We start from the raw sequence: 26,357 nt of genomic DNA on the forward strand, positions 1-26,357 counted from the left end.
GTTGGCAGAGTATATTGGAATTGCCTGATTCAGTGACATCAGTCCACACACTTAATGACTTAAACAGTAATGCAGGTTTATTCAGTGAACACAGGTGACTCAGATGTAATACTGATATAGGCAATTAGGTGCCCTTATATCATACAAGGTAACAGCAGTAGTAGCGGTACTTATCTGGAGTTGTATCCGGTGGTGAAGGATGGAGGACTGCACAGCCGTGCAGTCTGACTCCCGCTGTAGAGAACATGCTGCGCCCGGCTTAGCGTCAGCTCTGGAGCCGCAATACATGCAATGGAATGCTGTGAGTCTCTGTAGCTGAGATCCACTCCCGGTCTCCGCTCTGTGCGCTTGCACACACCAGGACTCAGTGTCTCTCACTCACTCTAAAGTGGAGGAGCAGGGATTATACCACATAGCTCCGCCTCCAAGTGACTCTTGGCACTAGGGGATTAACACTAGGGGATGCGCCCATAGACTGCTGTGTAGAAGGAGACAGGCACAGAGCGCATCATATCCTAACACTCCCCCTCGCTTAAGACTGTCTCCGGTCACAAATTTAAAGAACATGACATTTTATTAAACAAATCAGTAAAGTCATTCCTGTAACCCGAAAACATAATGTGAAGTAAACCGTAAGAATAAATCAACATTAACCATATTCTAGTCCACATTCCATCAGGAATGCATGTAACAAGTGCGATGACAGTCCTTTTGTCAACATGTAGACAATATGTTCTTCACTTTCAACATATTCCACATTGATGGACTTGTTTTCCACCAACTCACGGATGAAGTGATGTCTTATAGCAATGTGCTTAGACCGTCCATGATGCTTTGTGCTACAAGAAAGATCAATTGCTCCTTTGTTATCACACTTTATGTTGATGATCTCACTGTGGTAAAGAAGACCTAATTCACATAAAGTTTCTCTTATCCAAAGCACTTCTTTTGAAGTTTCTGTGAGAGCCATGTACTCTGCCTCTGTTGTAGAAAGAGCAACTGTGGGTTGTTTTGTACTTGCCCATCTTATGGCTGCACCTGCCAGTGCAAACAGGTATCCAGTATAAGAACGTCTATTATCCTCATCTGATCCCCAGTCGGCATCACAGAATACTTTTAAGATAGTATCTGTTAATCTTAATTTCAGCTTTAGTGAACTTGTACCTTTGAGGTACCTTAGTATTCTCTTTACTGCAATCCAGTGTTGTCTCCCAGGATTGTTTGAGAACTGGCTTACCTGACTCACTGCATGTGTGATTTCAGGTCGTGTCCCAATGCTTGCATACATCAAACTACCAATAGCATTTTGATAAGTGGTTTCTTGCATTTTCTCTATCTCCCCCTTGCTACTTGGTGACATGGCCTTTACCATCTTTGTACTTTTATAAATGGGAGTACTTACTGGTTTTGCATCTTTCATTCCGTATTTGGAAATTATTGCCTCAATGTATGTTTGTTGGTCAATTGTGACAATTCCCTCTTGCAGGTTTTGTACAATTTTCATACCTAATAGATGATTTGTAGGGGCTAGATCTTTCAACTTGAATCTTTGTTTAATCTGGTGCTTGACGTCAGTGATGTGATCTTCTTGACCTGCCAAAAGTAAATCATCCACATAGACAGCTATGATGGACAACTTTTCATGATAGTTTTGTGGTATAGGCAGTGATCTGTCTCTGACCCAACAAAGTTCATTTTTAGTAATGCTGCATCCAACTTTACATACCAGCAACGACCACTTTGCTTGGGGCCATATAGTGACTTCTTTAAGAGACAAACTTTCCCATTTTGGAATATGTCCATATCATAGTGTTCAGGTGGTTCCATGTAAATGTCCTCAACTAACTCTCCATTCAGGAATGCAGAATCAAAGTCTAGCTGATAAAACAGTAGATCATGTAGTGTAGCAATAGTAATCACTAGATATTAAAGTGCTACACCTTGTGACTGGTGAGTAGATCTCTCCGTAATCAATTCCATATTTTTGGGTATATCCCTTGGCAACAAGGTGGGCTTTGTAACGAGCTACTGTCCCATCTGTGTTTAACTTCTTGCAGAAAACCCACTTGTTTTTAATTATTTTACGGTCACTTGGTCTATCAGCCTTAGGGCCTAATTCTGAGTTTATCACAGCAGCAAATTTGTTAGCAGTTGGGCAAAACCATGTGCACTGCAGGAGGGGCAGATATAACATGTGCAGAGAGAGTTAGATTTGGGTGGGGTGTGTTCAAACTGAAATCTAAATTGCAGTGTATAAATAAAGCAGCCAGTATTTACCCTGCACAGAAACAAAATAACCCACCCAAATCTAACTCTCTATGCAAATGTTATATCTGCCCCCCCTGCAGTGAACATGGTTTTGCCCAAGTGCTAACAAACTTGCTGCTGCGATCAACTCAGAATTACCCCCTTAGTACATGTACTGTTACCATTTAGTGCTGACAGTTTTGTATCAATTGCTGACTTCCACTCTGTCAAATCATTGCTTGACTTTGCTTCTTGTATGTTTTGAGCTTCAGGAAGAGGGATGCAGATGCACACCCTTTGCACTAAGAACACTGATAGTAAAAATAATTTAAATAAACCCTCACAATTAACATGGAGTATAATTGAAGTTCTTAGCACACATTTGCGCAAATATGCGGGCCCATGTACCGCGGCCAGGTGACTTCATCACTTGGGTCCCTAACATTCCTAATACTATCACATTCTATAAATGTATTCAGGACTTACCTCTAAATAGGGCCTCATCAATGTGTGATCTGAAATGCAGGAACCTAGCTAATTAAAACACCTGAGGGTGAATAGAAGGAGTGCCAATCCAGAGGAAGGAAGCCTTGCCTTCCAGTGTACAATATATACACAGATATTTTTCAGTAAGCTATGTTTGCATACTCCTCACTGTATTTCTTGGCTGGAACACCTTTGTTGCTCCTCATGGAACTTCTGTTCCCTGACTTGTCCGCTTTGACACTCTCAGATTCAGACACGCTTTCTGCTGCCTGTACATCTAATAGTACATTTTCTTGTTGCTCCACTGCTACAGTTAGTGGTGCTGTCTTGTATAATACCACATCCCTGGATTTAAGAAGACGTTTACTTGTAACATCCCAGAGTCTGTATCCTTTGCTTTCTTCGCAGTATCTGAGCATTATACAGTCTATGGATTTTGGATGCATTTTGGTGCAGTGACGTCAGTCCACACACTTAATGACTTAAACAGTAATGCAGGTTTATTCAGTAAACACAGGTGACTCAGATGTAATACTGATATAGGCAATTAGGGGCCCTTATATCATACAAGGTAACGGCAGTGGTAGCGGTACTTATCAGGAGTTGTCTCCGGTGGTGAGGAATGGAGGACTGCACGGCCGCGCAGTCTCACTCCCGCTGTAGAGGAGATGCTGCACCCGGCTCAGTGTCAGCTCTGGAGCCGCGATACATGCAATGGAAAGCTGTGAGTCTCTGTAGCTGAGATCCGCTCCCGGTCTCAGCTCTACACGCTTGCACACACCAGGACTCAGTCTCTCTCACTCACTCTAAGATGGAGGAGCAGGGATTACATCACATACCCAGTGGCGTAACTACTGCCCCCGCAGTCCTCGCGGTGGCTTGGGGGCGCCACGGCTGCGGGGGCGCCACTGACTTAGAACAGATTGACATGCGGACGAGCGTCCGCATGTCAATCTGCGGTCTCCTCTCCCTCCCTGCTGTGTTGGAGGGGCACGGAACGCACATCGCGCGTCTCTCCTGTGTCCCTCCCTGGCTCTCCCCCGGTCGGTCTAAGGAAGTGCCGTTCGTGAGCTCTGATTGGCTCACGAACCGGCACTTCCTTTATTAGACCAGCCGGGGGGAGAGCCAGGAGGGACGCAGGAGAGACGCGCGATGCGCTCCGTGTCCCTCCAACACATGGCGGGGGGGAGCAGGCACTTGGGGCATATACCTGGCACTGTGGGGGGCAGATCTGGCACTGGGGGCATATACCTGGCACTGTGGGGGCAGATCTGGCACTGGGGGCATATACCTGGCACTGTGGGGGTAAGATCTGGCACTGGGGGGGGCACTGTGGGGGCAGATCTGGCACTGGGGGGGCAGATCTGGCACTGGGGGCATATACCTGGGGGCATATACCTGGCACTGTGGGGGTAAGATCTGGCACTGTGGGGGGCAGATCTGGCACTGGGGGCATATACCTGGCACTGTGGGGGCAGATCTGGCACTGGGGGCATATACCTGGCACTGTGGGGGCAGATCTGGCACTGGGGGCATATACCTGGCACTGTGGGGGCAGATCTGGCACTGGGGGCATATACCTGGCACTGTGGGGGGAAGATCTGGCACTGGGGGCATATACCTGGCACTGTGGGGGGAAGATCTGGCACTGGAGGCATATACCTGGCACTGTGGGGGCAGATCTGGCACTGGGGGGCATATACCTGGCACTGTGGGGGGAAGATCTGGCACTGGAGGCATATACCTGGCACTGTGGGGGAATATCTGGCACTGGGGGCATATACCTGGCACTGTGGGGGAATATTTGGCACTGGGGGGAGCAGGCACTGAGGGGGCATATGTGGCACTGTGGGGGAATATTTGGCACTGGGGGGAGCAGGCACTGAGGGGGCATATGTGGCACTGGGGGAGGGGGGGTGTATATGTGGCACTGGGGGCATGTAGCTGGCACTGTGGGGGAATATCTGGCACTAGGGGCATATACCTGGCACTGTGGGGGAATATCTGGCACTGGGGGCATATGTGGCACTGGGAGCATGGCCCTAGCAACAAGCACTACCCCCTGGCAACGAGCATGACACCCAGTGCATGAAACCCCTGGCAACGAGCATGACACCCTGAGCATGAAAACCCCTGGCACCGTGCATGGAACCAAGAGCATGAAACCCCTGGCAACGAGCAGGTAATTTAAAAGTAATTAGAAGCCTTACTGTAGAACTTAATGTGTAATGGGCATTACGGTGTGTGTCATAATGTATCAGGCATTACGGTGTGTTGTATACTATATCACGGGCATTGTGGTATGTGGTATAATGTCTCAGGATCATTGTGGTGTGTGTCATACTGTGTCACAGACATTGTATGTGCTATAATGTATCAGGGACATTGCAGTGTGTAGCATAATGTATAACGGGCATTGCGATTCCTGTCATAATGTATCACAGGCATTACGGTGTGTGGCATAATGTGTCTGGGGCATTACAGTGTGTGCATATTGTGTCATGTGCATTATTGTGTGTGGAATAATGTCTAAGGGCCATTGCAGTATGTGGAATAATGTATACTGGGCATTACTATAAGGAGGAAAAATGACAAATAATGTAAGGGGCATGAATCAGGATTATTTTTCTTTCCTGTGGTGGCCAATGTCTGGGCGTGCAGGTTGCAAAACTGGGGTATAAGGTAGTCTTTTCCTGCAATGCCACGCCCTCCACGCAAAGCCACGCCCATTTCGACAAAGCCAGCGCATTTTTCTACCTTTGCTAGTGCCAATTACGGGGGGTATGGGGGGGGGGGGGGGGGGGGGCGCCGAAGGATTTTTTTGGCTTGGGGGAGAAAAATTTCTAGTTACGCCACTGCACATACCCCCGCCTCCGAGTGACTCTTGGCACTAGGGGATGTGCCCATAGACTGCTGTGTAGAAGGAGACAGGCACAGAGCACACCATGTCCTAACAGATAGATTATAAATAGATAGGAAGCAATGATATAATGCAGACAGTGATTGCTCACATCATACAGCCTTCGTGATGTCACTCAGCTTTTATAGCATGATCACTGATTTGTAGAAAACTGTCATTAATTGTATCTGCTGATATGACATCTCACAATGTTAGATAGATAGATAGATAGATAGATAGATAGATAGATAGATAGATAGATAGGGGGTCATTCCGAGTTGATTGCTCGCTAGCTACTTTTAGCAGCCGTGCAAATGCATTGTCGCCGCCCACCGGGGAGTGTATTTTCGCTTTGCAGAAGTGCAAACGCTTGTGCAGCAGAGCGCCTGAAAAATCATTTTGTGCAAAACAAGAACAGCCCTGTAGTTACTCTTCGTGTGCGTTGATTCTAACGACGGAGGGATGGCTTTTGACGTCACACACCCGCCCAGCGTTCGCCCAACCACGCCTGCATTTTCCCTGACACACCTGTTTTTCTAACCACTCCCTGAAAACGGTCGGTTGACACCCAGAAAGTGGAAACGCCCACTTCATGTCAATCTTCCTGCGTTCGGCTGTGCAACTGAAAGCTTTGCTAGAACCTGTGCAAAACCACAAAGGACTTTGTACCCATACGTCGCGCGTGTGAATTGCAGTGCATACGCATGCGCAAATTAGCCGTTTTTTTCACTGATCGCTGCGCTGCGAACAACGGCAGCTAGCAATCAACTCAGAATGACCCCCATAGATAGATAGATAGATAGATAGATAGATAGATAGATAGAACTGGCCCACGCTGAGCATCTTTTGTGCTCAAAATGTGTCTCTTAAATTTAATTGCATATATCAAACTGAAAGTGACAAAACTACTTTTCTAAATTCAAATGCTCAGTTTTATGTGTGACATTTGTACATCTGTGTGTGAATGAGTCTGAATCTATATGTGAAGTGCTATGATGCAGCGGCCGTGGATTTTTCTCATGCCAAGTCCCATTGTGCGACTTCCTGTGCAGTTAAAGTGGCAAACAAGCTCCTGTAGTACACTTTGAGTGGTGTTTTGCTGCATCTGTGAGGCAAATAAGATGAAAAAATTAAAAGAAAATGACAGTTCACCTCTCTGAGCAGCACAGTCGCACAGTTTCCGGTGTCTCATGCCATATGGCGTATTGAGGCTAGGTGCATGAGGACACATCTGTATGTTTGCTGACCATATACTGTAAGTTTATTTTAATCTAAATGTTAAGACTCTAGTGTAGGGGGTGTAAACACCCCCAATGGCTCTATCAGCCCCAGTGTCTCCCTACATTTGAAAAGCAGAAAGATTATATCAAATACAAGTTTAATACTAAGATTTATGACCAACTATGTCGCAAGCTGGACAGGTCATCATCTTGCCATCATGATGATGGGCCTATTTTTATGTGCAGGCCTGAAGTTGTAGTCCCCTCCGTCCATACTTTATACCTGCCTACTCTCCCAGTTACTGCGGGAGACACACGATTTTTTGGGTAGTTTTTCGCACCCCTGGAAGTGTAGGCACTCCTCCCACATTCCACCCACTTCCGAGAGAAGTGGGCAGAATGGGGAGAATGCTATGGGATTCCGAGGAGGGGGCAGGACCAAATAACTTGTTTTCATGCAATTGCGTTATTTTGACCCACCCCCTATGCATATACAAGCCAATCACAGTGATTTCCCCAAGATGGGGTGCGGCCTAATGATGCAATTAGTTTGGTCCCACCTCCGTCACCACCCACCTGCTTCTCCTCTACAGGCATATCCCGGAGAGGAGCTGTTCAAAGTAGGTAAGTATACCAGGCTTACTGGGGATGACGGGGGCGGGGCAAATAATGTCATTAGATCCCCGCCTCTCACTGGAAACTCCCACAATTGGACACTGTCTGCAGAGAGGCAGGGCTTAAATGTCACAATTAGCATATATTTTAATCATTATTTCCCCCCATCCTGCCCCCTCCGCAGGGACTGTACATTGCCTGTATTTATCCCCGCATTTTGCCCACTTCGCTAGGAAGTGGGCAGAATGTGGGAGGGGTGCCCACTCTTCTGGGGTTGCTTGAGAATGAGAATACCAAGAAAATTGCGTGTCTCTCGCAGAGACCGGGAGAGTAGGGAAGTATGCATCCACCTCAATATTTAATCTGCCTTTGACACTAGTCTCCCCCTCCCAACTTGGCTATGCAAATATTGATTGCCTCTGCAGTGCTATTACCTTTTGTATGTATTTTTACTCTCATTATTTTGTACGATTTTATGACCCTGGACAAAAGAAAATGTATAGAGAAAACCCCAATAAATTCAATGATTTATGCAAGTACAACCATGGATGATTTAGTTAACACAACATTCTAGATTATATGGCCCCACATTACTCCAGAGCACGTACATAAATACGTTATACCATTCAATAGTGAAACAAGATGCTTTCAATCATGTAGATTTTTAATATAAAAAAAAGAAGAAATTGCAGTATCTGCATCTATAAAAGGAAATCCTTCACATGCCCTTTAAAAAGAAGGCTTTATGAACATCAGAGAAATAATAGAAAACAATTCAGCACACATGAATTATATGGGCACTTTACTCAGTTTCATCAGTCTGATGACCCAACCGTTCTGAAATGTCAGGGAACTGAAGCAGTTACATCATCAATGGAAAACCTTTTGGATATAAAATATGGATACTATAATTTAGAAAGAATTGAATGAATTTTATGATATCAATGTTTCCTGTGGCATATAATTCACTTATCAATATACTGATGTTCAGTTGTAATAGCATGTTGAATTATTATGTATTTATTTGCAGTGACTCCAATGCAAATGCTTACTATGTACAATGGGACTAATTCAGGTTATCCAACCGCGATCCAACCGCAAAAAATAAGAATATGTGGGCGCATATGCAGCGCCCATCCTGCGCATGCACCCGCATCTTCGGGGAGGGGGGGGGGGGGGCGGCAACACTCCATTTCTGGGGCGGAGACAGGCAAACGGGGGGCGGTGTGGCATGAACAGGGACGTGGTGGGGGTGTGATGGCGGCAGCTGCGTGATGTCACACGAAGTCGCCGCAATCGGAAACATGATGGCGGGCCTCCTTCCAGCGCAGCTAAGCTGTGCCAGCAGGAGGCATCCTTAATTTCTGCTAACAGGCAGAAATTGCGTTGCGATCACAATTTCTGCTTGTTGAAGGGAGGGCCCTGGTCAACAGGCTGGGCAGCCTTGCCCTTCAATGGGCGGTCCCCAGTATGCGATCCAAAGGATTGCAAATTCTGATAATTAGCAGAATTTGTATTCCTTACTGAGATAGGCCCTATGTATGCCAAAAACACAGTTTGCTTAAGGCCACATTCAATTAGACATGGTTATTAACCGCAGGTCTGCCAGTGCTATTCAACTACAGCCCACGAACAGCCCTCCGGCTGCACTTAACGCGGATTTCTGTTTAAGTGTGAAGCTATTTGAGGTTACCATCCTTTTCGGCAGAGTAAATGACTGAATCTAACTGAATCCAGCCCTAAAGGTGCCCATCCACTAGTGCGAGGTAACACATGTGAACCCCGCATGCGATGCTTTGTCAACTCACCCCGCAGCTCCCGGTTTGCTGGGCTGCATACGATACATCGTACGATACATCGCTCTGCTCTGCTCACCGGGTCGGAGCGGACAATCAGCATGTCCCAATCAAACAACCGTGTGGTGCAATGTGAATTTTGGCTCATTCCGTGTGGTGTAATGTGATTTTTGGCTCATTCCGTGTGGTGTAATGTGATTTTTGGCTCATTCCGTGTGGTGTAATGTGAATTTTGGCTCATTCCGTGTGGTGTAATGTGAATTTTGGCTCATTCCGTGTGGTGTAATGTGAATTTTGGCTCATTCCGTGTGGTGTAATGTGAATTTTGGCTCATTCCGTGTGGTGTAATGTGAATTTTGGCTCATTCCGTGTGGTGTAATGTGAATTTTGGCTCATTCCGTGTGGTGTAATGTGATTTTGGCTCATTCCGTGTGGTGCAATGTGATTTTTGGCTCATTCCGTGTGGTGTAATGTGATTTTGGCTCATTCCGTGTGGTGTAATGTGAATTTTGGCTCATTTTGTGTGGTGTAATGTGAATTTTGGCTCATTCCGTGTGGTGTAATGTGAATTTTGGCTCATTCTGTGTGGTGTAATGTGAATTTTGGCTCATTCCGTGTGGTGCAATGTGAATTTTGGCTCATTCTATGTGGTGCAATGTGAAAGGGGCAACAGTACTACTATTGTGGTCCTTAATGTGTATAAGGGGCATACGGTGTGGTTCAGTACACTTAAGGACACGCCCTTTTTGAGAGGCCATATCCCTTTTTGCAGGGCGCACGCATAATTACAACCTTCACTTTTCCATACCCCCACTTCAAAATTTCCACTTCGACCACTGTATGTATGTGTGTGTGTGTATGTGTATGTATATATATATATATATATATATATATATATATATATATAATTTATATATTGTGTGTGTATTTGGTGGTCCATGTATTGGCACAGGTGGGGATGTTTGGAGGAGGGTCAAGGGGGTTTGGGGGAGGGGGGCCCCAGAGATGTCCATGTACCGGGCCCCAAGATTTCTGTTGCCGGCCCTGATACAATATATACAATGATGATCTCCGGATCCGATCCGATGCCACAGGACCATGCATCGGATTGGAATCAAAGGTAAAACACATAAATCGTGTAAAACGTGTCACATTGTATCATCCCGATGGGTCGAAATTGTGTGAAAAAGGGCCATATCATATAAGTGTATGGGCACCTTAAGTCTTCCAGCTTCTTATTCAGTAAATAAGGTTTCAACCCTGAAGAAAATAGTGTTGAAAGTATTTGCTCTGGATATAGCCTTGATTGTGAATACACAGAGAGTTCTCTTTCATGTGAAGGATTTTCTTATACGCTGATGCAATACACAGATATTACATGAGTGCAATTTTTCTATATGCTATTTTGAATGCAATTCTCTATCTAGTGCAAAATATCAATTAATTCTATCAAATTAGAAGAGCCAGCTGCTAATGCCATCTTAGTCCATTGTAGCCTTTGGAATAGTTGATTGACAATCTTTTCAAAGAGGGATTCACCGGACCTCTATCTGTCTAACCCCAGTGATGCATGCGCCCCCCCCCCCCCCCCTCATGCTCCATAATTGGGAGCAAGAAAGGGATGAATATGCGCGCGCCTTCGGCGCGCGCGGCAAAAAGGGGTGTGGTTTCATTGGAATGGGCGTGGATTCGCATAAAGGGGCGTGGCATTGCAGGAAAAGACTACCTTATACCCCAGTTTTGCAACCTGCACGCCCATACGTTGGCCACCACAGGAAAGAAAAATAATCCTGATTCATGCCCCTTACATTATTTGTAATTTTTCCTCCTTATAGTAATGCCCAGTATACATTATGCCACATACTGCAATGGCCCTTAGACATTATGCCGCACACAATAATGCACATGACACAATATGCACACACTGTAATGCCCCCGACACATTATGCCACACACCGTAATGCCTGTGACACATTATGCCACACACCGTAATGCCTGTGACACATTATGACAGGAATCGCAATGCCCGTTATACATTATGCTACACACTGCAATGCCCCTGATACATTATAGCACATACAATGTCTGTGACACATTATGACACACACCGCAATGTCCGTGATACATTATGCCACACACTGCAATGCCCGATACATTATAGCACATACAATGCCTGTGACACATTATGCCACACACTGCAATGACCTTGAGACATTATACCACAATGCCTGTGATATAGTATACCATACACCGTGATGCCTGTGACACATACCGCAATGCCCTGCCCGTTATACCCTATGCCACACACCGCAATGCCAGTTATGTATTATGCCACACTGCAATGACCCTGAGACATTATACCACATACCACAATGCCCGTGATATAGGGCGATATAGGGCACCGTAATGCCTGACACATTATGACACACACCGCAATGTCCGTGATACATTATGCCACACACCGTAATGCCCATTACACATTAAGTCCTACAGTAAGGCTTCTAATTACTTTTCAATTACCTGCTCGTTGTCAGGGGTTTCATGCACTGGGTGTCATGCTCGTTGCCAGGGGTTTCATGCTCTTGGTTCCATGCACGGTGCCAGGGGTTTTCATACTCAGGGTGTCATGCTCGTTGCCAGGGGTTTCATGCACTGGGTGTCATGCTCGTTGCCAGGTGTTTCATGCACTGGGTGTCATGCTCGTTGCCAGGTGTTTCATGCACTGGGTGTCATGCTCGTTGCTAGGAGGTAGTCCTTGTTGCTAGGGCTGTGCTCCCAGTGCCACATATGTCCCCAGTGCCAGATATTCCCCCACGGTGCCAGGTACTCACATGCCCCAGTGCCAAATATAGCCCCCCCCCATGTGCCAGGTACACATATACCCCCCCAGTGCCACATATGCCCCCAGTGCCAGATATTCCCCCAGTGCCAGATATGCCCCCAGTGCCAGATATTCCCCCCCAGTGCCATATATGCCCCAGTGCCAGATATTCCCCCCCAGTGCCATATATGCCCCCAGTGCCAGATATTCCCCCCCAGTGCCATATATGCCCCCAGTGCCAGATATCCCCCCCCCAGTGCCATATATGCCCCAGTGCCAGATATTCCCCCCCCCCCGCGCCGCTGCTGCTTTTTGGAGGGACACGGAGGGCACAGCTCGCCTCTCCTGTGTCCCTCCTGCTGCATCATCTCCGGCGGCCACGGGTCTAATAGGGGGAAGTGCCGGTTCGTGAGCCAATTAGAGCTCACGGATGGCACTTCCCCCTATTAGACCCGCGGCCGCCGGAGATGATGCAGGAGGGACACAGGGAGGCGCGCTGTGCCCTCCGTGTCCCTCCAACAAGCGGCGGAGGGAAGGAGACCGCAGACTGACATGCGGACGCTCGCAAAACCTCCCTGAAAATTTTTTGTTGGATTCGGGTGTGTTTTAGATTCGGGTGTTTTTTTTTACAAAAAACCCTCAAAAACAGCTTAAATCATAGAATTTGGGAGTCATTTTGATCCCATAGTATTATTAACCTCAATTACCATAATTTCCACTCATTTCCAGTCCCTGAACACCTCACACCTCACAATATTATTTTTAGTCCTAAAATTTGCACCGAGGTCGCTGGATGACTAAGCTAAGCGACCCAAGTGGCCGGCACAAACACCTGGCCCATCTAGGAGTGGCACTGCAGTGTCAGACAGGATGGCACTTAAAAAAATTGTCCCCAAACAGCACATGATGCAAAGAAAAAAAGAGGTGCACCAAGGTCGCTGTGTGACTAAGCTAAGCGACCCAAGTGGCCGACACAAACACCTGGCCCATCTAGGAGTGGCACTGCAGTGTCAGACAGGATGGCAGATTTAAAAAATAGTCCCCAAACAGCACATGATGCAAAGAAAAAAAGAGGTGCACCAAGGTCGCTGGATGGCTAAGCTAAGCGACCCAAGTGGCCGACACAAACACCTGGCCCATCTAGGAGTGGCACTGCAGTGTCAGACAGGATGGCAGATTTAAAAAATAGTCCCCAAACAGCACATGATGCAAAGAAAAAAAGAGGTGCAATGAGGTAGCTGTGTGACTAAGCTAAGCGACCCTAGTGGCCGACACAAACACCTGGCCCATCTAGGAGTGGCACTGCAGTTTTCTAGCGAGAGGATTAGTGCTTCCATCCTCATGTGAATCTGAACCACTAGCCATGAACATAGGCCAGGGCCTCAGCCCTTCCTTGCCACTCCGTGTCGTAAATGGCATATTGGCAAGTTTACGCTTCTCCTCAGACGCTTTTAATTTTGATTTTTGGGTCATTTTACTGAACTTTTGTTTTTTGGATTTTACATGGCTCTCTACTATGACATTGGGCATCGGCCTTGGCAGACGACGTTGATGGCATTTCATCGTCTCGGCCATGACTAGTGGCAGCAGCTTCAGCACGAGGTGGAAGTGGATCTTGATCTTTCCCTATTTTACCCTCCACATTTTTGTTCTCCATTTTTTAATGTGTGGAATTATATGCCAGTAATATATCAATAGCAATGGCCTACTGTACCGTACTGCTATATATTATATACTGGTGGTCAGCAAAATTATGCACTGTCCTCCTACTACTGCGCACAACAACTAAAATGCACCACATGTATGGATGGATAGTATACTTGACGACACAGAGGTAGGTAGAGCAGTGGCCTACTGTACCGTACTGCTATATATTATATACTGGTGGTCAGCAAAATTATGCACTGTCCTCCTACTACTGCGCACAACAACTAAAATGCACCACAGGTATGGATGGATAGTATACTTGACGACACAGAGGTAGGTAGAGCAGTGGCCTACTGTACCGTACTGCTATATATTATATACTGGTGGTCAGCAAAATTATGCACTGTCCTCCTACTATATACTGCGCAAAACTTAAATGCACCACATGTATGGATGGATAGTATACTTGACGACACAGAGGTAGGTAAAGCAGTGGACTACTGTACCGTACTGATATAATACTGGCGGTCACTGGTCAGCAAAATTCTGCACTGTCCTCCTACTATATACTACATTGCAGCACAGATATGGAGCGTTTTTCAGGCAGAGAACGTATAATACTGGTGGTCACTGGTCAGCAAAACTCTGCACTGTCCTCCTACTATATAATACTGATGGTCCCCAGTCCCCACAATAAAGCACACTGAGCACAGATATTTGCAGCACACTGATCACAGAAATGGAGCATTTTTCAGGCAGAGAACGTAGATATTTTCAGCACACTGAGCACAGATATTTGCAAGCACACTGAGCACAGATATTTGCAGCACACTAAGCATAGATATTTGCAGCACACTGAACACAACTGAGAGAACGCTGCACGTCCTCTCCCTATCATCTCCAATGCACGAGTGAAAATGGCGGCGACGCTCGGCTCCTTATATAGAATACGAATCTCGCGAGAATACGACAGCGGGATGATGACGTTCGGGCGCGCTCGGGTTAACCGAGCAAGGCGGGAAGATTCGAATCTGCCTCGGAACTGTGTAAAATGGGTGAAGTTCGGGGGGTTCGGATTCCGAGGAACCGAACCCGCTCATCCCTACTTAAAATGTATGGCTAGAGTTTGTAGGGTGCAAGTTTAACTGTACACTGTAGTGTAAGAGTAAGCTGTGTGATGCATGTATAATCAGTTAGTACATCATATGGAATGTAGTTGCCATCCCAATCCTTAGAATGCTGGCAGTCAAAAGACCAGTGCCGGAATCCTGACACCCGTCAGAATCTCAATGCCAGAATCCTGACAGTCAGCATCCCAAACGTAAGTATACTGGGTTTAGTTATGGATAGGCTGCGGAAGGGAAGGTTATGGTTTTGCGAGAGGGGGAGAGGGTTAGCATACTTACCTACCAGATGTCAGGATTCTGAGCGTCGGAATGCCGCTGTTAGTCTTGTGACTGTCGGCATCCTAAGCGCCAGAATCCCATACCCAACCTTATTATACTTGCCCAGAGACGAGACGCTACTAGAGGCAAAGGGGGACAGGGCTGGGCTTAAACGTCATTAGATCCATCCCCAACACAAGAAAAGTGCCGCGATACGTAGTCCATGGGTAGGAGGTGGGGCTAATTGCAGAGATTCACATCACTTGGCCCTACCCTCTCTGCCCGGTGCCAAAATGTCTGACGTCGTACCCATCCTGCTTGATTCACTAGGAAGCTGGTGTGATGCGGGAAATTTGCCTGCTCTTCTGTGGATGTGGGTATCACAAAAAAAATCCTGAGTCTCCCACAACTTCTGGGAGAGTAGGCGAGCATGCAGTATACTGGAGGATATTTGCTCCTTTTAGCTGAATTCCATATGAGGCTCTTTATGCATAGTTCAAAAATATGATTGCACTTATAGTTGTGTCAATCAAAACACAAGTGATAGACATGTTAATAGTTTAACTACATGGAGTCTTAACTTATAAATTGGCTCTTAATAGCCAAGCATAGGCAGTGCATTGCATCTTGTTATGCCTAGTAGGATTATTGCAATGCGAAGACGAGATTAAAATGATTATATTCAGTGTCAGGCCTTGCTGTGCCGGGATACGGTTGTTAGGTCGACACAGCTTAGGTCGACAGTCCTTAGGTCAACCACTGAAGGTCGACATGGTCATTAGGTCGACATGTATTAGGTCGACAGGTCAAAAGGTCGACATGAGGTTTTAATTTTTTTACTTTTTTTGACCTTTTTCATAATTGACAATCCACGTGGACTACAATTGGGAATGGTAACCTGTGCCGAGCAAGGGGACACGGTGCATTAATTGGGGTTCCCCGTCACTTTACCAAGTAAACGACACAAAAAAAAGGTCCAAAAACCCATGTCGACCTTTTGACCTGTCGACCTAGTACATGTGAGCCTAATGACCCTGTCGACCTAATGACCCTGTCGACCTTCCATGGTCGACCTAATAAAACTTGGTATAGTTTGCTGCGCTGTGAATGAAAGTGCTGCTCAGGTTGTTTGTTGGTGCTTTCTGGATTTTTGGTTAAACCGAGCGCTTGTGTATATTGCTAACTGGTGTTGTGTGAAGAAAACTTAAATAAATGTAATAAGGAAAAATAAAAAGTAATGTAAAAAATAAAAATTAAAATTAAAATTAAAAAATATAACTAAACGATAGGGGAGGGGGAGGGAGGAGGGGTAAAGTGCAATGTTTACAGCTCCTTTCAGAGTGATTGGTTGGGAGCTTGGAGACCCTTATCAAAGGGCAAAGTCTTTTAGGGTGTAACTGTCCCTGACTTACCCTAATAGTGCGTGTGAGCGTTGCTGGAGGTTCCTGTATGTGGTGGCAGAGATCAGGTTGGTGGGCAGGCTGGCCTCACTCCTGGTGAGCTGTAACTGCCTTTCTTCTTCCTCCTCCTGCTGGCCGCGCTTTTGCCGCTGCTCCGTCTTTTCCGCCGCGACCGGAAGTTCGGGTCCTTACTTCCGGTATTGCGAACGCTGGCGGTGACGGAGTAAGTGTAAGGCAGTTACAGCTCACCAGGAGTGAGGCCAGCCCGCCCACCAACCTGATCTCTGCCACCACATACAGGAACCTCCAGCAACGCTCACACGCACTATTAGGGTAAGTCAGGGACAGTTACACCCTAAAAGACTTTGCCCTTTGATAAGTGTCTCCAAGCTCCCAACCAATCACTCTGAAAGGAGCTGTAAACATTGCACTTTACCCCTCCTCCCTCCCCCTCCCCTATCGTTTAGTTATATTTTTTAATTTTTATTTTTATTTTTATTTTTTACATTACTTTTTATTTTTCCTTATTACATTTATTTAAGTTTTCTTCACACAACACCAGTTAGCAATGGTGGTCATTCCGAGTTGTTCGCTCTGTAAAAATCTTCGCATCGCAGCGATTTTCCGCTTAATGCGCATGCGCAATGTCCGCACTGCGACTGCGCCAAGTAAATTTGCTATGTAGAAACCAGGAACGACAAGCACTGAACTGATCGCAGATGCCGAGTAAGTCTGAAGCTACTCAGAAACTGCTACGAGGTGTGTAATCGCAATATTGCGAATACATCGTTCGCAATTTTAAGATGCTAAGATTCACTCCCAGTAGGCGGCGGCTTAGCATGAGCAAATCTGCTAAAATTCACTTGCGAGCGAACAACTCGGAATGAGGGCCAATATACACAAGCGCTTGGTTTAACCAAAAATCCATGGTCGACCTAAGTTGAGTCGACCCAACGACCCATACCTGCTGTGCCATCCCTCTCTACACATAGACCTGAATATTCTGCACCAGCTCAGAGCTGGAGGAGATCAGGTCCTTATAAAATAAATGTAATTAAATAAGTACTGAAAAAGTGGGCAGAGTGCCCACTCAACCAGTAGCTCACTGGCGTATCTATAATAGGGGCAGTGTGTGCGGTGCACACGGTCCCCTGAGTCCAGAGGGGGCCCCCACCGCACACGCTACACCCATTTTTTAAATACCCCTCTGAAGTCCTGCGCCGACATCAGCAGCACTCTGGAATCACCGTGAAAATAGCGCATTAAAGAAATCACTGGGAAAATGGCCGCCACACCAATTTCCCGGTGATGTGCGCATACACAGTAGAGTATGAGTCCTCTAGTGCTCAGACTCTCCAGCACTGACGGGAAAGAGGAGGGGGTCTGAACAGAGGAGGCAGCACACGGGACTCATCCTCTACTAAAGCACCACTGCAGTTGCCCCAATGATAAACCAGAGGGAAAAGGGCCCTAATTTGCACACCTTAATTAGGTAGTGAGGTGCTACTCTGCTTGAGACTTAGTAAAGTGTACAGAGGGAAAAGGTAGCAGGTGCACCTGCTACCTTTTCCCAATGATAAACCATCCTGGGCAGGTCCCTACCAGTGACGTGCGGTGGGGTGAGGCAGATGAGGCAGAGCCTTTCCTGTCATACTAACGTTTAAACCAAAATTCTGACTATATAAAGTATATGAAAAATACAAAGAATGTATTATAAATATCTTCTTTGTATTATTCTAATCATTTTTATAAGCAAAACTCTGGAGAAAAAGTCTATGACAGGTGAGGCAGTGCACATCTATGATCAAAACTCACCAAATTTCTAGCAGTACATACTACTGCACAGGTGTATAATGCCCACATGTACCCTTTGGCTCATATATTGTGTGTAAATCTGGCTCTGGTACAAGCCAGTGCCTCCTGACCAATTTACTATACTTCACCGCACGTCCCTACAATACCAGGGACAACATGGGACTTATGCAATAGCCTGCGAGATGCAGGCAACGGTGAGATTACGTTGAGATTCCAGGTTGGTTTTGCCTTTACAATGGTAAGGTCTTTTTCCAGGTGCAAGTTTTAGTCTGGACCTTTTCCATGCACAAAGGGGGTCATTCCGAGTTATTCGCTAGCAGATTTCGGTCGCTGCACAGCGGTCAGGCAAAAAATCGGCACTTCTGCGCATGTGGCGCAATGCACACGAGCGTCGTACTATTACAACGAACGATGTCATTTCACACAAGGACTAGCGAAGCTTTTCAGTCGCACTGCTGGCCGCAGAGTGATTGACAGGAAGAGGGCGTTTCTGGGTGTCAACTGACCGTTTTTAGGGAGTGTTCGGAAAAACGCAGGCGTGCCAGGAAAAACACAGGCGTGGCTGGGCGAACGCAGGGCATGTTTGTGACGTCAAAACAGGAACTGAATAGTCTGAAGTGATCGCAAGTGCTGAGTAGGTCTGGAGCTACTCTGAAACTGGACAAAACATTTTTGTAGCCACTCTGCGATCCTTTCGTTCGAATTTCTGCTAAGCTAAAATACACTCCCAGTGGGCAGCGGCATAGCGTTTGCACGGCTGCTAAAAACTGCTAGCGAGCAATCAACTCGGAATGACCCCCAAAGATACTTTTGCTTTTAACCATCCTCCTTCGTTTTGGTGCCGGAGTTTTATGTACAGTACTTGTGATTTATTTTATGGACTTGAGATTTTATATTGTTTTATTGGGCTTTTTGACTGTTTTTTTTTTAATAACTACAATTTTTGATGTACCTGTGAGAAGAGCATTTGAATTTGCACAAAGAAACCTTTACATGTGGATTCCAACAATTGCTTATGTGAGTTGGGTATGCTTCAAAGAAATTGCTACTCTCTCCAACTGAATATTTGGTTGTGGTTAAAGTCTTCTCTAATCAAGAGGTGAAACACTATAATGAAAATATACTTTAATGGAGTTCCGGTGGGCGGACCCTGCTGATGGCCGCATTTTAACAGAGCTCTCTGCTCCCCACTGAGGCTGGTGCTCTACATTGCCTTATAGCACCAAGAGAGGAGCCCGAATAACACCTGGGAACTTGTAGGGGATAGTGGTAGGTAAGTGGACTGTGATCCCGGCTCTCAACCCTACTTAAACCAGCGGAACCAAGGCGTTTGTGAAATGCCAACTCACCCGCGGCCGCCATCTTGTGTCTTCACCCCCCTGACACGGAGCAGTGTCTAGTGAGTGCAGCAGTATACTGTCTCCCCCACACCCTCCTACTGGCACAGCGGCTCCGCTACCTCCGGCTACTGTCCCCCTACACCAACTGCCATCTGATTACCGTCATCGGCGGTCACCAGCTGGAGCCCTCCACACGGGAGCAGCGGTTTCCTGTCACTGCCCCCTACTGCCTGTGCTGCAGGCCCTGCTACCAGGACTGTCACCTCTGGCTGTTTCCCGCTGTCTTCTGTGGTCGCCGGCCGGAGCGCCCATCATATTAGCTGCAGTCTCATATTGCCTCTGCACCCTCCTGTAAGTGCTGGGTGCTCTGCTGCCAGGATCACTGTCTCTGGCTGCCCTTTCCTGCATCAGCAGCTGTTGGTTTTTAGCTGTCTTCTGTGGCTGCTTACCGACACCCTCCTCAAAACACGCCGTGGAAATCCCAGCACCTGGGAGCTTCTGACCCATGGCACTGATTACATATATTCCTGCCCCTAGCCCTCTCATACTGCAGCATCTCCTATATCCTGGGCCTCTCACTGAAGAGGATTTGTTTTGGTCTGCTCTACGCCCCTCTCACCAGGTCTTGAACTGCTCTGTGATACTGCACTGTCTACCCTCACCACTTGATACGTGTGACCTGTTTGTGTTTCTGCATACTGTATATGGTCGACATTGACTCTCCATTATACTTCTACACTCCCTGCTGGTCATGATTTATTATATCTGGCATCATACAGTTGTTGCTCAGTGTCGCTCCTGTTTGCCTGCGCTCCTTGGCATTCATGAATGGATAAGTTTATGGCTAAAATGCAGAAGGGAAGCAAAGGTGCCCCTGGCCCCAAACAGAGGGAGATGAGAGCCACGTCGTCGACGACAGCGAGTTCACCTACCTCCCCGGCTGGGGAAAATGTTCTCCTGGGTGTGTCTGATCCCACTGCCTATAGTGCGGCCTCGGTGGCCAAAGCTCAAGAGATATCCGATTTGCTGTCACCTCTATTGGATAAAAAGTTAGCAGGCATAAAAGATGCTATTGAGTCCGCCTTTACGCAACTGAAGGAACATAGTGCTCGCTTTGACAAAGCGGAGCAACGTATGTCTAACGTGGAGGATGACTTAGCCACTGCTAAATCCACTATCGCTTCTCAAGCAGTCTTGCTGCTATAAGCTGTCCATGACAAACTGGATGACCTCGAAAACCGCAGTCAACGTATTAATTTGAGGCTCATTGGATTACCTGAATCAATCAAACAACGTGATTTGCTGGACTTGGTATCCATTTGGCTCCCGAAGGAGCTGGGCTGCTTACCGGAATCAGGCTCCATGCTGGTGGAACGTGCTCACCGAATTGTTCCCGATCACCTCACGGATCGCCGTAGGTCCCGCCCGGTTATCTTTAAATTACTCAACTATACTGACAAGATATGTTTGTTGGATGCATACCGAAAATCACAAGCACTGCATTACCAAAGCGACAAACTTCTCCTTTTCCAGGATTTCTCATACCAAGTGGCGATGAAACACAGGGAATTCTCCCCAGTCTGCAAAGTGTTATTCGACGTGGGAGCGCGTTTTGCCTTGCTTTATCCAGCCAAACTGACAGTGCAGCACAACGGCAAACAGTACTACTGTGATTCGGTGTCCACGGCGTAATTGTTTGCTGATTCCTTATTGTATTCGAACTCCGTCTCACAGGATGACGCTGATTGACTCTAGAGTTTGCCTGCAAGTATCCAGCCCTCTTTGTGCTATGATGTATCTGTTATTGATATTGTTACTGTTTTGCTTCTTTGATACTGATATGTATGTTTATTTTGTTCAGTGCGGAATCTTGGATGTACTCAAGTTTTTTCAGTATCAATTGTTTCCTCCTTTTTTATTTTCTTCTATGCCGCTGGGCATGATGTACCCCATTTCCTGCAGCCCCCCCCCCCCCCCTTTATCCAATTCCTGCCTGTTTCTAGTGTGCAAAATTGGCCCTGTGGGCCTTTTGTTTAGGTTCGGAAAAAAACAGAAAACTGGATTGGACTGCACTACACACTTCTAGTCTACACATATTCCTGTTGTTACTAATTTTTTTCAGAGAACACACATTATGTTTCCTGATGGTGCCCCTGATAGCTGGGATGAGGGCCCCATTGTTTCTTCATTGCTCATTTTCTCCGACATGTTTACAAAATCCGGTATAGGTTGATATGGCCCCTCCACATTCTATATTGTCCTCCACAAGGGACCACATTAAGTTTTTGACATGGAATGTGGAGGGTCTTAATACACCGTTGAAACATAGAAAGGTTTTACAGCATGTAAAGAGATTTAAACCTGATGTATCGGTGCTACAGGAGACGCACTGGAGGGAAGGTGACCCTAATACGTTGCGGGACACTTGGTTTACTGACTATTTCTCTGCTTCTTATCACTCTAAATGTAGAGGCGTGTTACTCCTTATTAATCAGTCTATTCATTATACAGTGCTTGATAAATTATGTGACCCTGAGGGTCGGTATTTGTTTATGAAGCTATGTCTCGAAGGAGAAATATACACGATTGCCACTGTTTATGCTCCCCCTGGTCCCACTAATTAATTTTATACCGAATTCTATGTTAGATTACAGGACTGGGCAGAGGGACACGTTATACTGGGAGGGGATTTTAATACCACCCTTAACCCCCTGCTTGATAAATCTGGGGTGTCTACTCGCACTACACCATCGTCTGCCCTTTCTTTACTTCTTTCCTCATTGAATTTATCTGATCCCTGGTGGTTTTAACACCCTGTAGACAGGGAATACACATTTTATTCCCATCCTCATCACACCTCCACTAGAATAGATTATTGGCTTATTCCCACTATGTCATGATCCAGGTAATTCCTTATCAGTATTTACCTTCCAAATGCCTCCTGAGACTGTCCCAGCGTTCCAAGCCTGGATTCCATCTGCATTGTCTGCATGCAGCACGCTGCATCTCATTGTCTCAAGTCTCTTCACTGTGATTCAGGCAGCTTCATGGTTAAAACAAACATGCAAGTTACAAACAGTCTTTCCCTCCAAGTTCAAACATGGGCGCAGCCATGTTTGTTTTCATCACGTTACTTTTCAGCCTATCAGCTGCACTCTGGTTTCTGCCTAATTATCCAGCAGCTGTACTCTAGACTCTGCTTAATCAGCCAGCCAATCCCTGTTTACCAGCTGGTATAAATATCCTGTTCCAGGGCTAGAAAGTTGTCAATGCTTCAGTTGTCATCCTAGTGAAACCAGTCTCTTCCTATTGTGGTCGTTCCTGCCTGCAAACTCCATTAGAGACTCACTCCAGTTCCATCCTCCATGGTGCAGCCTGACTCTGCAGTGTCTCATCATTGCATCCTGTGACCGGCAGTTACCCAACACCAGCTTCCAGCGGTGTTCCGCCATCGATCTCCAGTCACCATCGGTGTTCCGCCATCGATCTCCAGTCACCATCGGTGTTCCGCCATCGATCTCCCATTGCACCCTGCGTCTGGCAGATTACTATAACACCGGCTTCCAGCGGTGCCCTGTTCCTGTATTCCGGTAATCTGCGCCTCTCAAGCATCTCCTGTATATGCTCTCAAGCATCTCCTGTATCTGCGCTCACAAGCATCTCCTGTATCTGTGCTCAAAAGCATCTCCTGTATATGCTTCTAAGCATCACCTACATTACTCCTAGCTCTCAAGCTACAGTTTGCATTCCAGCATTATTAACACAGCTCTTCAGTGCATTGGTGTGGTAAAGGACTCACCATCTCCAGGTCCTTTAAGACTGTTCTATTTTACCACACCTAGAGACTTCCTATGTGCATCTCTGAGAGCTGTGACTTGTCATCCTGTTACCATACTGCTAACTGTCGCTATCTTTTGTGAGCTGAGTACATTTAATAAACCTGTTGAACATATCCTCTGTTGTCGTGGTCACGCCTTCGGGCTTTAGGTACTGCAGGTTCATGCATCTCCAGGAGTCCTATCTGGCCTCTCACATTTAAGTATACCTCAGCCCCTACAACTGAGGCTTCCAATAGTGAGCACCAGCCCTCAGTTGTGACACGCTACTCTTCTTTCTAGGGTTTGCCAGTCTAAAATAGAAAATATTGCTATATCCGATCATGCCACAACCTGGTTCAAGTTATCTCTGTCTTCCTCTAGACCACTCTCCTTTAATTGGAGATTCTCGTCTTACCTTGCCAATTCCCCTGATTTCAAATTGTCGTTAGAACAAAATTTATTGAATTATGTTGCTGATAATGCACAGCATGTAGAGGATATAAATTTGTTTTGGGCCACTTCGAAACCAGTACTTCGTGGACATGTTATAGCATATGTCGCAGCTAAACGTAAAAAATTGAACGAATGACTGCAAGACCTCAGCTTAGCTGTCTCTACCTGCTACTCTGCTATGCTACATAATAACACTCCAGACACCCGACAAATTTATACTGACACCAAGGCTATGTATGATGCGGTTTGCACTGAAAAGGCCCAGTACTCTCTTGACTATCAAAAGAATCGTTATTTCCGATGGGGTAATAAAGCCGTAAAACTGCTGGCCTCGGTAGTTCGTAGTCAATGCCCCCTTACGACTATCTGTAAACTTAACTCTGACAGTGGCCAATTGACCTCTACATCTTCAATAGCTGCGTAATTTTTAGAATATTATACAAATTTGTACCCTGCTTCCCCTGACAACCCATCTTTAGGTATGGAATTTATATGGAGAGCTGATGCTCCACTGTTGACGGTTGCAGAAAGTGAGACCTTAGTCGACCCCATTTCTGAATTAGAATTGCGCTCTGCCATAGGCAAATTGGCCAACGATAAAGCCCCCGGGTCCGGGTGGCCTAGGAGCTGAATACTATAAATTGCTGTCGCCGCATTTATTGCCATATCATTTATCTTTGTTTAACTCCATATTGTCTGGCAAAGACCCCCTCACCTGATTTTAATCAGGCATGACTCATCGTGCTACCTAAACCAGGCAAAGACCCCACACTAGTTCAGTCGTATCGACCAATTTCCTTATTGAACCAAGACCTAAAATTGCTAACTACCATTGTAGTGCAACGTCTGCAGGCTCTTCTCTCAAAATTGTTGCATCCTTACCAGACGGGCTTTGTAAAAGGCAAGTCCTCAGTCCATAACATCCGACAAGTTGTGGCTGCTTTAACTCATTCCTTACCCAATCCATCGGGTAAAACTTTACTAGTTAGTTGTGATGCTGACAAAGCATTTGATAGGGTATCCTGGTCACATTTACTTAGGGTATTTCATTTGTATAACTTTGGCACTGGATTTATTTCCTTTTTTCGTAGTCTGTATGATTCCCCTAAAGCATTCCTTACTATTAATGGCTTAAATACGACTAGTTTTTCCCTTTTTTATTTAGTCTTTAGATCCGAAGCTTTTACTTATATACCCCATGGCGAGGAGTTGTGCTGGGCTCTAACACCCTAAAAGTCTCTGCTTATGCAGATGACTTATTATATTTTTCCAATCCCCAGGAGGCATTTCCAGGTTTCTTGAGTCCTTTAAATGACTTTGAGAGCATCTCGGGATTTCTAATAACTAAAACAAAGACTGAAGCATTAGCCTTACATTCCGGTGCTTCCGAAGATTGGTCGTCTGGTTTCCCTTTTGTTTGGGCTGCCTCCTCATTACAATATCTTGGCCTTAATATCCCAGTGAACCCAACAGACCTGTATCGGCTTAACTTCCGTAGGGTGATAACACGTATATTGTCAGACTTTCAATGTTGGCGTCATTTACCGTTATCCTATATCTGTAGGTGCCACCTTATTAAGATGATCCCAGCAAGTTGTACTGCATTTGCTGATTATCTCAAATGAATATCATGATTGAATAGTTTAGGTATAATTCGTGGAACTGCACATCCCAGCAAGTTGTACTGCATTTGCTAATTATCTCAAATGAATATCATGATTGAATAGTTTAGGTATATAGAAAAAGCTAGTTTTGTTTTGTTTTGTGTATTTTATTTTATTTTTTCCCTTTGTAAAGATATAGTTGGCTGACTTATTGGTATGTAATGCAAACAAGAATGTAGACAGGTGACTATGCGCTGCTAACAGCTGCTAATTAGGTATCACTACAAAAGAGGTTTCTCCACCCTCCAAATAGAACAAACAGATACAAACATATCCTTATTTCTCATTAAGTACCGGGAAAAAAAAGGAAATATGCAAAACATAGTGATTCAGAGGAGCTGACCTTGAGAAAGACTCAGGAAGGGTCAGAACGCGTGGGTGCCCCTGTGGACTGACCTGACTGAAGGAGGACGTGGTACCATCAATGCCAGACCTGGAAGGCCGTTGACACCAGAGAACTCTCCATGCTGCAGCTGGAAAGCCTGTTGTTCATATGCTTTTAGAACTGATTTATCGGTTCTCACCGGCTCGTGGTAATTACCCATTCCTCTATTTGTTCAGGATCTAGTCCATTGAATGAATGCCATTACAGCACGTGCTGTGCAGTTTTTATTTTGTACACAGTGGAGATTGCCTAGCTGGTAGCCATCCAGCTCCTACTGTTGTCATTGTTTTTATGTGGTGATTTTAAGTGATTAAACATGTAACATAAGGTAATGCACTATGTTTTGCATATTTCCTTTTTTTCCCG

The sequence above is a fragment of the Pseudophryne corroboree genome, chromosome 3 (genome assembly GCF_028390025.1).
Source record: "Pseudophryne corroboree isolate aPseCor3 chromosome 3, aPseCor3.hap2, whole genome shotgun sequence".
In the NCBI taxonomy this organism is placed as follows: Eukaryota; Metazoa; Chordata; class Amphibia; order Anura; family Myobatrachidae; genus Pseudophryne; species Pseudophryne corroboree.